Source organism: Trachypithecus francoisi, unplaced genomic scaffold (assembly GCF_009764315.1).
Source record: "Trachypithecus francoisi isolate TF-2019V2 unplaced genomic scaffold, Tfra_2.0 Lachesis_group4, whole genome shotgun sequence".
In the NCBI taxonomy this organism is placed as follows: domain Eukaryota; kingdom Metazoa; phylum Chordata; class Mammalia; order Primates; family Cercopithecidae; genus Trachypithecus; species Trachypithecus francoisi.
This window is the reverse complement of record NW_022681469.1, coordinates 17426918-17444019: the sequence shown is the minus strand read 5'-3', so window position 1 is coordinate 17444019 and position 17102 is coordinate 17426918. Positions and strand designations below refer to the sequence as shown.

At 41.5% G+C, this 17102-nt stretch overlaps 1 protein-coding gene and 1 long non-coding RNA gene across 2 annotated transcripts in view; one reads left to right on the top strand and one right to left on the bottom strand.

Moving 5' to 3' along the window:
- Positions 1-17102, top strand: part of TMEM178B (transmembrane protein 178B) — a 409381-nt gene that overhangs the window by 342202 nt on the left and 50077 nt on the right. The gene's annotated exons all lie outside the window — the stretch shown is intronic.
- On the bottom strand, positions 1385-4850 carry LOC117072701. Its single transcript, XR_004432914.1, has 2 exons — positions 4465-4850; positions 1385-3896 (listed from the first exon to the last, which is right to left on the bottom strand). It is a non-coding gene; the product is annotated as an uncharacterized LOC117072701 (long non-coding RNA).

Sequence of the window (17102 nt, the reverse complement as noted above, 5' to 3'; positions counted from 1 at the left end):
GATGCCATTTTACTCAAATAAAATTAAAAAGAATTTTTTTTAAAGAAGTTAGAATGGTGGAGGCCAGGGGCTGAGGAGAAGATGGAGAGTTAATGCCTAACGGGGGCAGAATTTTAGTTCAGGAAGATGAACAGTTCTGGAGATGGGTGGTGGTGATGGTTGCACAACAGTATGAATGTATTTCATGCCACCAAACTGTATACTTTTTAATGGTTAAAATGGTAAATTTTATGTTATGTATAAACAAAATTTTTAAAGGGGGAGGAAGGAACCACCATGAAAGCATTTTTAAAGCCCCAAATGAGCATTTTTTAAAAAGCAAAAAATGTAAAAATAACTTTTTAAAAGCTCCCTTTATTGACTCAAAGTCATTCTCTTAGCTTTAGGATATAAAAAAAAGGATTATGTATAATTTGGGTTGTTCACAAAAATCATCGTGTTTGTTTGGCGCATTCAATTTAAAAGTATAACTCAACTCACCCATTCAGCACATTTATGGAGATGGTGTGGGAGGCAGAGTGCTCAGCCTGGAATAAAACAATCAGCGCAAACTCGCTAATTGAATTTCATTTAAAACGCTTGACATTTTTCTTACAAATAGGTTGACAAGCTGCTGAACCTAAGGAATTCAGCATCTTTTGATTCTTGTGGGTTTTATTGGTGAGTCTCTTTCAGGTTACTGGGAGGAGGCAGGTCTGGCTTGTCTTTGGTGACAGGCTTTTGCTGCAAGGATGTGAGGGAATGAAGGATGTAGGGAAACAGTGTTCTCCCTGGGTCCCAGGGCTTCCCAGTCTGGACTCTGCAGAAACTGTGACTAAGTGTTGTCTGGGTTTCAGGCTGAGCTTGAGTAAGCTGCCCTTTCAGTATGCCCTTCGTAGTCCTGTATCCCCAAAGAGCATCTGATTGGGTCAGCTTGTCATTGTTCAGTAAGAAGTGACTACATTGGGCAGGGTGTCCCTCCATGCCATCTCTGAAGCATAAGGTCATTATGACAATTAAACGAGTTCAATGGAGAGTCCCTAGAACAGTGTTTTATTCAACACATGGTGAGTGCTGAATCAATGTTATCATTCTTATGAAACAAGACACAACGCAAGATCCTAGGATGAGAGTGGAGGAGTGCAGGAAAGAAGTGTAAAATCTAACCAACGTTTGAATATTCTGATTCTACCTCATCCAGATATAAATTGTTCAAGAGCCTGCTCTAAAGGTGATCTGGGCTTTAGAGTGAAGGCAAGTTCAGAAGAGAAGCAGCATGACCATCCTTTAGGTTTCTACCTTGGGATCGTGGGCCCAAGAGAGTTGCAGCAGCCTGAATTGGTTGACAACACGATTCATGTTGTTTATTGACAAAAAAAAAAAATCCACTTATACATTTAGATTCTGCAAAATGTTGAGTTTTATTTGATCTGGGCCGTTTGCTAGAGAGTGTTTGGATAGATTCAGATGAGGGAAGGAAAAGAAAATGCCTTTGCCAGTGATGTGCAGTGCTCAGCGGGGCTCAGGGAAGTCAGGTTCACCCAGTGCTCAGTGCCCCACATAGATCACCTTTGTGGAGCAAATAGTATGTGCCATGTATGAGCCCCTCAACCCTCACATTCTGAGGGGAGGCACCGCTATTAATCCCATTTTACAGAGGGGGAAACTGAAGCATAGAGATAACCAGTCTGACAAGAGCCAATGTTCACACCCAGCAGTCTGACTTCAGACACTTTCAGGTGTCAAGAGTCTCAATTTCCAGTTTTAATTTAACAGCATCACTGTAACTGGCAAAGTCTTTTGCTCTTCTTTAGATCTTTGGAAGAATGCTCAGCTTCATGGTGTCACAGAGAAGCACAGTTGATTGTGCTCTACCGCAGTGTCATTATGATCTTTCATGTTATGAAAAGCGTTGGTCCGCCAACCGTGAATGTTACCCCAGCCCTTCTGTGCGCCACTCACAGTACCATGTGTAACGCAATTGTATGCCACCCCCATCCTCTGCCTGACATTCAGGATTTTACAGCAGATGCATTGTTTAGGATATGTGCGTTTCCTTTTTCTACTTTTCTATAGAAAACTGATTCCAAATCACAATTTTTTCTTCCCCCAATCCCAACATGTATCTGTAAATGTGTAATGGTTGTGAGTCACATTGATACTTCTTTTAGAGATTCCTGTGTATATTCCAATTCTTGAAAGAGACCTACTCAAAGATTGCCTCCTGGACACATGGCATAACAGCCTTAAAGATCTTAAGGAAAAGCAAAATAAAATTAAAAAGACTTCTGCCTGTATGTGTTGTCAATCATGGACAGTGATGTTATAGAAAAAAATGCTCTGTTCTTTTGCAAGATCTCAGACCCTTTTTTCTCGCGTTCTTGGGTCATCTTCCTCTAAGTCAAGTCACTGAGAGTATTTAGCAGTCAGCTGCTGATAGCATTTGGTTCACAGAGGCTGCTGATGAGGAAACTTTCTTTGTGGAATCCACATGCCTCCGTGGAAGGACAGCTTCTGGGTAGACAATGCTGAAAAGAACTGTTTGAACTTCCTCTATCCTTATATTCCTTATCGGAGCTCAAGGACATTTGTTTGTTTCTGTGTTTGTTCTTAAATGATGCTGTAAGTATTTTCCTCTTTGATGTAAGAGCAACACATACGTATTATTGTGGGGAATTTAGAAACCACAGAAAACGATAAAGAAGAATAAAAAAATCATCGAAAATTCTCTTCTCCCACTATTAACCTTTGGTATATTTCCTTTTGGTCTTTTTTTCTTGCTTATTATTATCATTAGTGTTTATAATCATTATAATTACATATCCAGGAGCAGATAAAACATACAATTTCATGTCTAGTTTTTTCTAACATCACTTAATTTCTCCAAAAACATCATTTTTATGGCTGTATAAGAGCTCATAATGTGAGTATACCGTAATTTCTATAACCATATCCCAATTGTTGGAATAGTTTAGGTCGTTTTCAGTCTTCACAATAGAGTATTTAATGTCTGCAATATGCTTCTTAGATAAAAGGATATAGTTGTTCAGCCCATAACACTTGGAAATTAATACTTCACTAGAAAGTATCTGCAAATGACTTTTCCTTCTCAAACTAATTTGCTAGATAGAAAGATGTAATGTTTATATAGAAAGCTAGTGTCCAGCTTACATCTATCTCCATCTTCTCTAAGCATCTCTCTCCCTGTCTATACTCACGTAACCACAAATACACTAAGTTATTATAAATGTGTATTTATATATTTAGCAGTAGCGTCTGCTTCACATAACATTATCTAACTTTGAGAAATTAAATGATCCCTGCAGAGTTCCAAAAGTTGGGTCAATTATATGCGTTATTATTTATTCTATTATTTGCTACAAATCAACCTCAGTTGATCATTTTCATGTCATTAGAAGATGAGTGTATCTTTCTGAGAGCTAAGGGTCATGCTGAGCTAGGAGGCTGCAAGGCTGGAGAGGAAGTGCCTTCTCTCCAGCGTCAGCAAAGGCTGGGGACAGCAGGTCATAGAGAAGGGCGAGCCAGCTGCCTAGTTGGCCATGGCACTGAGTTTGTGAAGGAGGGAAGAGAGAAAGGAGATTGTGCTGGTGAGGAGGGTCACACGGGAAGGGCCTAAAACCTAGGCCTTTGGTGTGCACTTCACTCTGACAGACAGTGGGAAGCCACAAGGCTTGAGCACGGGCGAGAGAGAATGAGGTTGGCTTTAGGAGAAGTCATCTGGCAATAGGACACAAAACGAATTGGAGCAGAGAAACCCTGGAAAGACAGATTCTGGGGAGCGGATCTGCAAGAAGAAAGAAGACCAGTGCTCACTGAGCTCCTGCTGAGGGCCAGACAGCATTTCATGTAAACTATCTCATTTTGCCACCTGTCCATACAGCTGGGAAAATTGAGGCCTGTTGAAAGTCACAGGGCAGAAAGTGACAGAGACAGTGTTAAACTGAAAACTGAAGCTCAGGCTCACTTGACTACACCGAGCTGCCTGGGTTCAAGGGAAGAAGGGCAGAGTCAGAGCAGAGGCAGCATCTCCAGGGGCCGAGAGGAGGAGCTGCATACACTAGTTACTGTGGAGGCAAAATCAGGTGAACTCGGCAACCGATCAGAAATCCAGGGATGAAAGGAGTGAGACTCAAAATGTCCCTGAGATTTGGGGGACAGACAGATTGTGAGGATGGTGATGCCATTGGAATCAATAGGGGAGGTGCCCTTTGACAGTGAAAATGAGAAATTGGGTTTTAGAAGATCTGAATTAGAGGCACAGGAAGACCACTCAAGTCAACATGTCCAATCAGCTGTGAGAGATGTGGATCAGAAACGCAGGAGAAAGATCAGCACCACTGATGGAGATGTGATACACATAAGATTCATAGAAATGCGCTTCTGACTCATGTAAGTTACAAATATATATGAATGAGGCTAAAGCACAATGTAATATTATAAGCTTATATGAATGTAAACTGTCACCTTTCAATGGGAGAATATTCTTTTTAAATTCTTTGTTGAGTCACAAGATCTGAGAGCCAGAAGAAGCCAGTTTTCTGCTTCCTCCCAGTTCCAAAACCTTGAGTCTTGCTGTGTGTTCTCTTGTGCTGAGTCTTCTGAGCAGGCAGGACAGTGAGTTCCTTGTTTAGCCTTGTTAACTTCCTCAAGAACATGTGGAGGACACACCAGTGAGTCCGTCCTATTCACAGACATTGGAGGTGCGGTCCCGAGTCCAGAGACATTCCCCCCACCTCTACATCCAAATCCTACAAGCACGGAAGTTCCTGACCCTTTTTTCTTTTCCAGTGACACAGACCATGTCTTCAGAAGGCAAAAATAAATCTTGAACTTGGGAATTATTTTGTGCTACTGGGTAGGAGGACACAGGAAGTGTAAAGACTCCATGAGGTAGTTTCAGAGAAATATCTTGCCTCTTGCTCCTTTCGGAATCATCTGGGGAGCAGAACAGGCTGGCTATCAATATATGAACATCTTGCCTTAAATATTTTACCCATCATACTTTAAAAAAATACACAATCCATTTAGTTTTATTCCAACTTAGAGGTAAATCAAACACACCGTTTCCTTTGGGAGAACTGGAAAAAAAAGGTTTTGCCCAAATGTTTCTCATTTTGTTCTGGATTTTCACGTATCTGCCAATGACCTTGGCCTCATTAGCGAGCACCTTATTCAAGCAGGCTTCGATAGCCTGCCACAGAACAAGACAACATCGAGGGCAGAGGGAGAGATTGGCACACGTGGGGATAACAGGGTGGGGATGCTTGTCTCTTGTAGAACCAGACACAAAGTACATAACGAGCATTTACTTAACAAAAGACCCAACAGCAAAACGCCGGCAAAATTCAAAAGTGACTGACTACACGTGAAGCATGAAAAATGTTTCCAGTCACGTGAGACGCTTCAAGCATAGAAAGCAAACCATGCAAAATGGAAAGCGTTTGAAAACATAAAAGCAAAGCCATTAGGCATCACTTTTGAACAAAACAAATAGAAAAGGCTTTCTCATCATCTGCCTCTAAGTGAACTGTGCGCAGTGTACTGTCAACGGTTCCCGGCACATTGTAAGTGCTGAATAAATGTCAGCTTCTTCCTCCCTTGCTAGCTCATTGTCCAGGAGAGACACTGGACTGCTAGTCATTCATGCTCCTACCAAATGGCATAGACTGATTCCTTCATTCCGTAGAGATTTAGAGTTTCTGCTATGTCTTAGATGCTGAGAGAAACACAAAGGAGAAAAAAATGCAGCCTCTGTTCTCCAAACAATTGGATGACTGCCTAAGATGTGGGAGGACAGTAGAAAAGAACACAACAAGAGAACCCCAAGGCTTTCTGGACCAGCAGCCTTCTCGAGATAGAAGGGCCAGTGCCTTACCCATCTTTGTCTCTTCAGTGCTTACAACAATACCTGGCTGAGAGATAGACCTCAGTGAATGAACAAATGAATGAGTCAGTGAATGAATGAATGAATGAATGGGCACTAAGTGAGAGGTCCTGCCCACAATGATGCTGCATGATCGGCACTTACAGAATGCGTGATTCTAGCAGAGCTGTGAGTGACTTGGGAAGAGGAAAGGTGCCTCTCACCTGTAAACTCATCCACTTTTCTCCCTACCCACTACCTAGCAAGCTGTGTTCTCTCTTGTTTCACTCTCCACTAGCGCCTTCCACTGAATGTGCCTGTGTGGGTGTACCTGTACATTGCGTGTCTGTTTCTAAGCCTTTTCAAGCACTTCCATAGCAGTTACTTTGTGCCAGCCTCTAAGTAATATGCAAATATAATTTTCATAACGATGTCATGAGGTAGGTACTATTATTAGACCTTCTCAGAGCTGAGGAAACTGAGGCCCAATGATATTAAGGTCACATGACTAGTAAGAGGTAGATCCAGAGGCTCAAGCCCAGACAGTCTGACCCCAAAGCAGTGTCTTTTACCACTAAACTCTGCTGTCCACATTTATCAAGTAGAACCAGGAAGAGCTTCCCTCAGTTTGCCTGTGGTCTGCTATATTGACGTGGACAAGATTCAGAGCATGGGAAAGGTTAAGTCCCAGGTATTAGGTTCATCCTCTCTGCTATGTCTTTCTCTTCTTCGTAGAAATATACTTAAGTCTTACATCATTTATAAAAAAGAAAAGTCCTCCCTGACTCTGTATTCCACTCACCCTCACTGCTGCTCCATTTCCCTCCTCTTCTCTCCAGCCAGGCTACTTGAAAGCATACTAGTTAGGAGTGACTTTCACTTCCTTCCTCCCACTCATCCCCAGAAACCCAGTGAAATTGACTTCCACTAAAAGAGCCCTTGACAAGGTCACAAGGGACCTTTTCTATTTGTAAATCTAGTAGGCGTCACGCAGGAAAAAAAACATGCTGTAGTAGAAACCGTGCTTCCTATCATTAGCACAATGCCTGGCACACAATCGGTACTCAGCAAATTGCTGTTGAAGGTTTTATGATCTTATGTCTTATTTGATCTCAGTAACATTAGCCATCAGTAAAACCTGTTCGTTTCTTCACTTCCATGGTGTCCCTTATGCTAGATTTGCCCTACCCTTTTAGGTCATCTGTGTTCATTCTCCTCCTCCTCTTCTTCTTATCCCTTAAATGTCGGTATTCAAATTCTGTCCTTACCCTTCTTTTCTTCTCATTTTGTGTTCCATCTCGCATTTTGTGTTCCATCTCTGGGAAAGCAGGCATTCAATCCTACAGCTTTAACTACATGATTTTCAAGTCAGTATCTCAAGTAGTAATTGCTCCCCTATGTGCTAGACTTGTACAGCCAGTACCATAAAGGGCATTTCCAGTTAGGTGTGTATTAGGCACTTAACGAGTTGAATTTGACAAATTTCTCTTCTCTTATGAGATTTGTCCTCCTGTGCTATTTTTATTTATTTCTTTATTTTAGACAAAGTCTCTGTTGCCTAGGCTGGAGTGCAGTAGCGCAATCTCGCCTCACTGCAACCTCCGTCTCCCAGGTTCAAGTGATTATCCTGCCTCAGGCTACCGAATAGCTGGGATTACAGGCATGAGCCACCATGTCCAACAATTTTTTGTATTGTCTTACTATCCCCTGAATTCAGCCTCTCAAGCCTGTTCTCTGCTATAGTGCAGGTCTTCATCATTTAAGGGATTGCCTTGTCTCTAAGACTTTCTTTCTCCCAGTCAGCACTCCACTCTGCAGCCATGGTCATCTTTCTAGAGAAAACAAAAACCTAACCAGCTTCTCCCCAGCTTAGACTCCTTCAGTGGCTTGCCGTGGCCTTCTGGATGAAATCCAGGCTCTAAGCATAGCATATGGAGTCCCTGGTGAGTGACTGACCAAGTGAATTCCTCATTAAAAGCAGTTTAATTGAGCAAAAATCTCTATCCCCTTCTCTAGTCATCAGGATGGAAAATTGGAACATATATTTATTCCCAGAAAGAGAACTTAGCTGGTTATAGCAAGTATATCTTTGTTTTTAACAGATCACTACGATTGATTATGTGGCTCTAAGTCAGCATGTTATAATAATTACGAGGCCAAAAAAATAATTTAAAAAAAAAACCTATTACACAGGAGTATATAGAACATCTCGTCTTTCTCCTATTCATCAAATATGATAAGCAGACTCCTGCCTCAGTGCCTTTGCATCTGCTGTTCCCTCTACCTGGAATACTCTTCCCCCAGACATTCACATATCCATTCCCTCCCTTCCTCAGGTGTCTCCTTAAATGTCACCTTATTGTGGGTGCTTTCTTGATCTCTGTATGTTAAATAGCAACTCTCCTACATCTGCTTCATTACAGCTCATCCCCCAACCTACTTAATTTTTTCTCCATAGCATTTATCACTCCCCCCTCCACAAACACATATATATAAATATGCATGTAGTTTGTGTCTTCCTCTGGAAAGTATGTTTAATGGAGCCAGTAATTCGGTTTGGTCCACTGCTTTACCTCTTGCACACAGCAGCTGCTTGAGAAACACGCATTGAATGAATAAATAAATGAATGTAGGATGAACCCGAAGAGGGAATTTCTGTTGCTGGAACTTTTTTTCAAGTGAGGGATAAGATATCGACTTTAGTTTCCTTCTATGGAGTTTCTTTTCTTGGCAAGATCTTTATTTGAATGAGTTTTAGCCATCTGCTAAAAAAGCCTGGGTCAACATAGCCTTCAAAAATAAGTCAATAGAGCTGCAGAGAAAGGCACAGGGGAAAGGAGAGGTCGACCGAGCCCACTCACTCTTTACAGGTTACTAACAAGCATCTCCTTAACAGGAGAGGGAACGAGTGGAGAGAAGGAAGCACTGCCTTTGAAGGAGGGAAGGGAGAAGGCTCTGTTACCTCATGTACAATGACTCCCAGCTTTGTGGGAGGTACACAAACCTGTTATCATTGGTTTGATTTATGGTTCTTCAGCCTTCCTCAAAAATGGCTCCATGATGTATTATTATTGTTTAAATAACATTCTTAGTTTGCACATTTTGCTCCATCTCTTGAGATAAAGACAGGCTGGCATATTGCATACATACATGGCATTGAGAATCACAACTACTGGGCAGAGTCATCTGGTCTACCCCCCAATTTCCAGGTAGCAAGGAATGTTATTCCTATGTCAGAAAGTAGACAGGTGAACCCAGAAATTAAGCATCTTCTATAAAGTAAGAACTAGAAGAAGGAGTCAGAGGCTCTCTCCTGTTCCCAGGACAGCAGCCACCAGTATCCTTTAGTCCTCACTACCCCTAAACCCTCATTTTTCCTGCCATACTGCTTGATCCTGCTCTCCTGTGCAATGAGCTTTGGAAAACATCCTTGCTTATATGTGGATGGAGGTAAGAACATACTCTTTAGGCCCCTTCCCCGTCATACTTCTAAATTAGAAAACAGAATTTGCTAGAATTTTAGAATTTACAGGTTTTTTTTGGGGGGGGGGGAATAAGTTGCTACTCTTACATTTCCATGTTGTTTGTAAAGACTGGTATATCCTGCACCTGTAAAATGCACATTGGATGACAGCAGTCATACCCGCTGGGCCTTGTATTTGTTCTTCTGCCTCGTAGCATGGCAGTGAACATAAATGATCACTGGCATTTGTGTTAGCACTTTACAGTTTACAAAGGGCTTTCACAGATCTCATCTGATCAATGACTCTGGGAGGCCATGGAGCACAGTGATTAAAAGCATGGGCCTTGGAGTCGGACCAGGATTCTCACTCTAGTTCTGCTGCTTCTAAGCTGCCGGCATGGGGCAAGTTCCTCATGATTTCATGGGTAAAAGGGAAATGATAAGCTCATCAATTATGGGGGAGGACTTAAATGTGATGATGTACAGAAAATACTGAGAACATGCCCAGCACATCAGAAATGCTAGCTTTATCATCATCACTATCACCATCACCATCATCATCATTATATCATTCTTGTCTCGGATATGACTTGTATAAGGCCATCTGTAAACAATTTATTTAAAAGATTGTACCTACAACTTTTTTTTTCTCACTACAACCTTTTAAGCCCATCCTTTCTGAGCTGCCATATCCATTCCTACGTGATATCTATGGGAGACTCCATAGATTTGGGGGTAAATTGTCACATATTCATAAACTTTTATTTGTAGGTATTAAAATTGGATTCAGATCTAATATCAGAACCTCAGTCTTATATTAATATTTAGTGTACATCTTCTCCCTTTCCCAGCTTGGGCTTGCCACTTTCTTAGAAACTTGCAATATGGAAACAGATCTGTTCATCTTCTTTATTTTTACAATCCTACCTGCTGCCTGTGAACCCTCTTACTTCTGGCTCCTCCAGGGCTGGGGTTGGTGAAAGGAGGACAGGTAAAAGGCCAAGGCTCTGACCTGCCTGGTGATATTGCTCTCTGGGCTCTCCATGTGGTAGGGCCCAAAGGCTGGCTCTCCTTCTCTTGTATGGGACTTTGGGGATTCCTTTGGGAAAGCTTTGCAGGAATTGCTGTTGTACCATTGATTGTCTCCTGACGTGGGGAGGACACCTTCCAGCTGAGTTGGTTCTGCCCCCTCTTCACCTCTCATTTCTGGTGCTACCCCACCTGGAGACATTTTTTGTTGGCGTGATCGTACACTAATGGACAAAACTGTAGGACGGAGTCTTTTCGAGGCACTTTAGTCTTCATTGGCATCCACTTGGCACATGGAGAAACCACTGGATCCTTCCCCACACACAGCCTGTCTTGGCTCTGTTGCCACCGGTGCATGAAACAGCCTCTGGCCTCATTGTTTCAGGCCACAGCTAGGCACCCTCCCCTATGTCCTCTAAACTCTAGAGTACCTGCACACAGCTCTCTGTGTGGTTCTCTTGAGGACCTTTTTCTGTCCTTGAGCCAGCTACCACCAACTTGAGAGGTGCTGGTGGTTGGAGTGGGGAAGCTCCCATGGGGAGAGAATAGAAATGTAAGAAACTGTTACTCACCAACCTTCTGCCTCAATCTCCCATGTAAACTGAAGGTGAGGAATGCACTATGAGTTGCAGAACTAGGTTGGGGCACTTTGTAGCAAGCTCTACACAAGGTCTCACACCTCTCTTTAGAACAGATGCACTGAAAGCATCACATGCAAAAAAGGTAATGGTGGCCATGACACCTTAGAGCCCTGTTCCTCATTCCTGGCAATCAGCCAGTGTTGGCCTGCACTGGAGCTGCAAAGTAAAGGAAGCTCAGGCCTCCAAAGGTGAACATCTCGACAGTACGTGCTCACTGTTGGCCAAAGAGGAGCATGGCAGGTCTGTAGCTTTCACTGTAAAAAGAAAATATTTAGTGGCAGTATGTCTTTTCAAAGACAATACTTAGGAGACGAAATTGGTGTCCAGGCCCCTCTTCCATCCAGAGCTCCAGTTAGTGCAGCTTGCCTCAGGATCTGTGCTTGGAATTTTTTAAAAACAATAAAGCTCACATCTCTCAAATAACTCAAAAGCTGATTGTTAAAGTAACACATCCTTATTGTAGAAAAGAACAAACAAAACCCAAAATATCACAACCCAAAAAAGCCTCCCAGTTAACATTTGGTGTACTTTTCCTTTGCTTATCCCACGTGGGTAGACATGCATGGCAGCACAGAGATACACCCGCAGTACTCAGATGGGGGTCATAAATGTAGGCTTGTGCATTATTTTTCATTTAATATTCTCTTATGAATTTTCCTCATGTCCTTGATATTCTTCCAAAGAATACTTTTAATAGCTGAATAATACTTCATTCCATTTGATTGAATGTCCAGTACCCTTCTGGGGTTTGGAGTGGCATGGATCATGAAAAGCACTGAGGAATAGAAAGGGCGTGGACAGACCAAGACACCTTCCCAGAGCTGCCTGTTACTGGCTGTGTGACCTTGGCCAACTAAAATCCCTTTGTCTCAATTTCCAAACCTACAAAATGAGAATGATAGCGCCTACCTTATATAGTCGTTGGGAGGATGAATTGACATGTGCTATGTAAATTGCTCAACACATGCCTGCACTTAGTAAATGCATAATCAGTGTTAATTCCTATTTATCTTCCCCTTTCCTAGGCTTTTCAAATCCTGTGCCATCAGCCAAATCTCAGGCATCTGCAACATTTTTCTGGGTTGGCTAACACCCTGGAGGGTACCCATGTGTTTTAAAGCTCCCATATTCTAATTGTCTTGTAGTAACCCTCTGGGGAAACATTCTTGCCAAGCGACCCCAAATTCCTGCACTTTGCACTCAGCACAGCTCCCAGTGATGTGTGATATAGGGAAGGAGGAATGGAAGCTTATTTTGGGTGGGGTAGCAGATTGTACCAACCTAGCTTGTCTTGATCAGTAAAGACAGCCAGAGGACAGAGAACCAGACTCCAAGCTGGGTCTACCTAAGCACACCTGGTTGGCTGAGCTGCAGTTTCCTTTCATCCTTCCCTTCTGCATTTTCTGCTGTTGGCGTAGCAGTGTAGCAGCAGTGAGAAAGGAGCCATTCTTGTGAGTTTTGGGTTTGCGACTCTGTCTCTTGGTCCTGCGTTTTACCCCCTTCTTTCTTCCCTCCAGCCACTTGTGTTACCAGCTGACCTAGCTTTCATCAGCCAAGTACAAATTTTGCAATTTTTCTTTCATTGTTTTGACAATGGATTTGATTTGTATATGTCAGCCTCACATAATATCCCTATTTAGAGCAGCTCTCTGATCCAGAGGTAGGACTGAGGAGGAGGAAGTGTCAACCCTGTCTTCTGACCCAGAAACCACTTTTTGTTTGCACAGAAACTTCCTTCCCCCACTATGTCTTCCTGACTTGGGGGAGGGACAGTGCAGAAATGTCTGTTGGGTTCCTAATCTGTGGGCTATCATATGTGCTCATTAAACTTTATTGCTGTGTGTCATCTGGAATGTGGCCCCGTGTTGATGTTTTCATTGTATACGATAAAAGCTATGTTGAATTATTAAGTGATAGTTAATGCTGGCTTTAAAAAATGAGATTGGAGAAGAGAAAAACTGGCTTTAAGTTGCAACGATATTTGAGTCACTGAAGTGGATCTGCTGTCCTGACCCTGCACTATGCCACGGTGCATACAGTTTTAGTAATTGTTGCAGAATGGAATGGTGATCTCCCTTAGCAAATAAATATTTAGTGAGCACCTGCTTATGTCAGGCAGTGCTCTGGAGACGAGAAAGACAAAACAAACCAAACATGAATGCAACCCTCAACAAGCTTAAATTTACTGGTGAGAGGGAGACATAAATAAATATGAAAAGATGTGGTAGTGATATTAACCAACTGTTCCAGGAACCCCAAGGACTGGATGCAAGTGTCTATTAAAGTACCATGGAAGTTTCCCAGAGACATTTACTTTTTAGGGAACTCTGCAAGAATGATGAGAAACTTGACAGATGGAGCCAGTGGGGACCCATGTTGGCAGAGAGCACAGTGTCATCATGGAAAGAGGGAGGGGAATGGCAGCTGTTGTGACTGAAGCATGGGGGGCTTAGAGAAAGATGGTGATGCAGGGAGAGGCAGAGGACAGTTCTGAAGGGCCTTTTAGAGATCAAAGCACCAACTCATGTACTTTCTCATGGAAACAAAAACTATCTTTTGACAGAATAATTCTTAAGTATAACTACATTATGTAGTTATATATAGAGAAAACCCTAAACATTCCATTAGCAAGCTATATTTATTACAACTAATAAACTAATACTATGTTTATTATAACTAATGAAGTTGCAAGTTACAAAATCAACATAGAAAAATCAGTAGCATTTCTATTCACTAATAGTAAACTACTTGAAAAAAAATCAATTACAGTACAGTAGCTACAAAAAATTTAAACACCTAAGAGTACTTTACCCAAAGGGGTGAAAGATCTCTATAATGAAAACTGTAAAACACTGATAAATTGAAGAAGACACTAATAATGGAAAGATATTCCATGTTCATGGATTGGAATAATTTATATTGTTAAAATGTTCATACCTACCCAAAGCAATCTATATAATTCAATCCTCTATCAAAATACCAAAGGCATTCTTCACAGAAATACAAAAAACAATTCAAAAATTTGTATGGAATGACAGAAGACCCCAAATAGTCAAAACAATCCTGAGCAAATAGAGGCAAGTTGGAGATGTCATACTTCCTGAATTCAAAATATACTACAAAACTATAGTAATCAAAACAGCATGGTACTGGCATTAAAATAGACCAATGGAACAGAATAAAGAGTCCAGAAATAAATCTACATATTTACAGCCAAGTGATTTTCAACAAAGGTGTCAAGAACACACAATGGGGAAAAGATAGTCTCTTCAGTAAATGGTGTTGGGGAAACTGAATATCTGTATGCAGCAGAATTAAATTAGAACCTTATCTCTCACTATATTCAAAAACTAACTCAAAATGGTTTAAAGATTTAAACATAGGCCTTGAAACTGTGAAACTACTGGAAGAAAACAGGGGAAATGTTTCATGACATTGGTCTGGGCAAGGATTTTTTTTTTTAATGTAAGACCTCAAAAGCACAGGCAGCAAAAGCAAAAATAGACAAATGGGATCAAACTAAAAAGCTTCTGTACAGCAAAGGAAACCATTAACAGAGTGAAGTAACAATCTACAGAATAGGAGAAAATAGCTACAAACTATACATCTGACAAGGGATTAATATCCAAAATATATAAGAAACTCAACCCAATAATAAAACGAACAAATAATTCGATTTAAAAATGGGCAAAAGCTTTGAATAGACATTTCTCAAAAGAAGACATACAGATGGCCAACAGGTATATATAAAAATGCTCAGTATCACTAATTATCAGGGAAATGCAAATTAAAACTGTTAGAATAGGCAGTTAGGCAGACATGACCAGGACAGAAGAGGGCTCCCTATGAATGCTAGGTGACCATCAGGTGATGGTCAGTTGTTAAATAATAATTGGTCATAGCTGGTGCCAGGGAAAGATAGTCTCCCAATAGACAAGAAATACCTAGCCTGACCAACATGGAGAAACCCTGTCTCTACTAAAAATACAAAAAAAAAAAAAAAAAAAAAAGTAGCCAGGTGTGGTGGCACATGCCTGTTATCCCAACTACTTGGGAAGCTGAGGCAGGAGAATTGCTTGAACCCGGGAGGTGGAGGTTGTGATGAGCCGAGATTGCGCCATTGCACTCCAGCCTGGGCAACAAAAGCAAGACTCTACCTCAAAAAAAAAAAAAAAGAAAAGAAAAAGAAAAAGAAAACAGCTGAAGCTGGTGAACAGCAGCTTCCCAATAAGATCTCAGGAGTTGGGTGAGCAGATTCACGCATTCATAATGCAAAATGGCGGCATTTAACTGGTGTATGACCTTCCTCTAAAAATGCTAGACTGGGTAAGGGAAGAATACCTCAAGTGAAGATGTGCACAACTTTAGTAAACACACTGTGTGTGCAGCGCCTCCCAAGTGCTGGCAGGCCACCACGTGTGTGAACAACTGGTCCAAGAGAAAAATCAAGACGGGGGAGAAATGGAAACTCTGGAAACATGCCAATGTATAAAACCCCATGTCAAGCGCCAAGCAGGGCACTTGGATCTCTCAAGTTGCCCGCTAGGCCCTCTTCCAAATGTACTTTGCTTTCTTTCACCCCTGCTATAAAACTTTTCACTAAACTCTCACTCCTGTTCTAAAACTTGCCTTGGTCTCTTCCTCTGCCTTAAACCTACTTCTGCCCCTCAGCTGGATTCTTTCTTCCAAGGAGGCAAGGATTGAGTTTGCTGTAGACCCACTGGATTCACTACAGGTAACAAAACCACAATGAGATACCATCTCACCTCAGTTAGAATGGCTCCTATAAAAAAGACAAAGGATAACAAGTACTGAAAATGGAGAAAGGGAACCCTTATACACTCTTGGTGGGATTGAAATTAGTACAGCCATTATGGAAAACCTTATGGAGGTTCCTCAAAAAATTAAAAATAGAACTGCCATTCAATCCAGCAATTCCACTACTGACTATATACCCAAAGAAATTGAAATCAGTATGTTAATGAGATATCTGCACTTTCATGCTCATTCAGATTATTCACAATAGCTAAGACATGGAATCATATCACCTGAGTGTCCATCAATGGATGAATGGATAAAGAAAATGTTATGTATACACACACACACACACACACACACACACACAAGAATGTTATTCAGCCATAAAAAAGAATGAAATCCTGCCATTTGCAACAACACAGATGAACCTGGAGGACACTATGTTAAGCCAGGCACAGAAACACAAGTACTGCGTGATCTCACTCATATGTGGAATCTAAAAAGTTGATCACATAGAAGTAGTGAGTAGAACAGTGGTTACCAGAGGCTGGTGTGATTAGAGGTTAGGAGGGTATGGGGAGATATTGGTCAAAGGATACGTAATTACAGTTAGATAGGTGAAGTAAATTTCAAGAGATCTGTTGTACAACAAGGTGACTATTGTTAATGGTGATATATTGTATTCTTGAAAAATATGTAAAGAGTAGATGTTATGTGCTCCTCCCATAAAAGTGATAACTGTGTGAGTTCATTTGTTAATGAGCTAGATTTAACCATTCCATTGTGTATATGTACTTTAGAACACCATGTTGTACATGATAAAAACATAAAATGTTATCTTTCAATTAAAAAAATGAAAAATATATGACTACATTATGATGCTGAACCAACTTACACCCTAGAAGAAAGTCATAGGCAAAACCTCCCATTATGGAATTCGCTGTTTTAGTTCTTCTTAACTAAATCATTGATGCTTTCCCAGCAGAGTCTCAGTCCTGTCCCATGTCTTTTCCTTCCAGATCAGTGCAGTGCTTACTGTCAGAGCCCAGGGTTCAACAGCCTCTATAGCCACAGGTGCCTCTGCTATTAACTGCTTTAGCCTCCGGCTGTTTTGGTCCTCGGAGGATAGGCAGCACCAGCCCCCTGGGGTGGATGCAACTCAGTATCAATAAATTAAGAGGTAATACCTTCACCTTGGCCTCTCCAGGTGCCTGAAAAGCATAAGAACAGCTTCCAGAACTCTGCTTTCTCTGGGTCCCAAATCCTTAATTAGGGGCATATCCCAACGTGTTACTCGGCGCCTTATGTGCTCATGTATGGCAAACTCAAGGGATGTCGTAGTGCATGA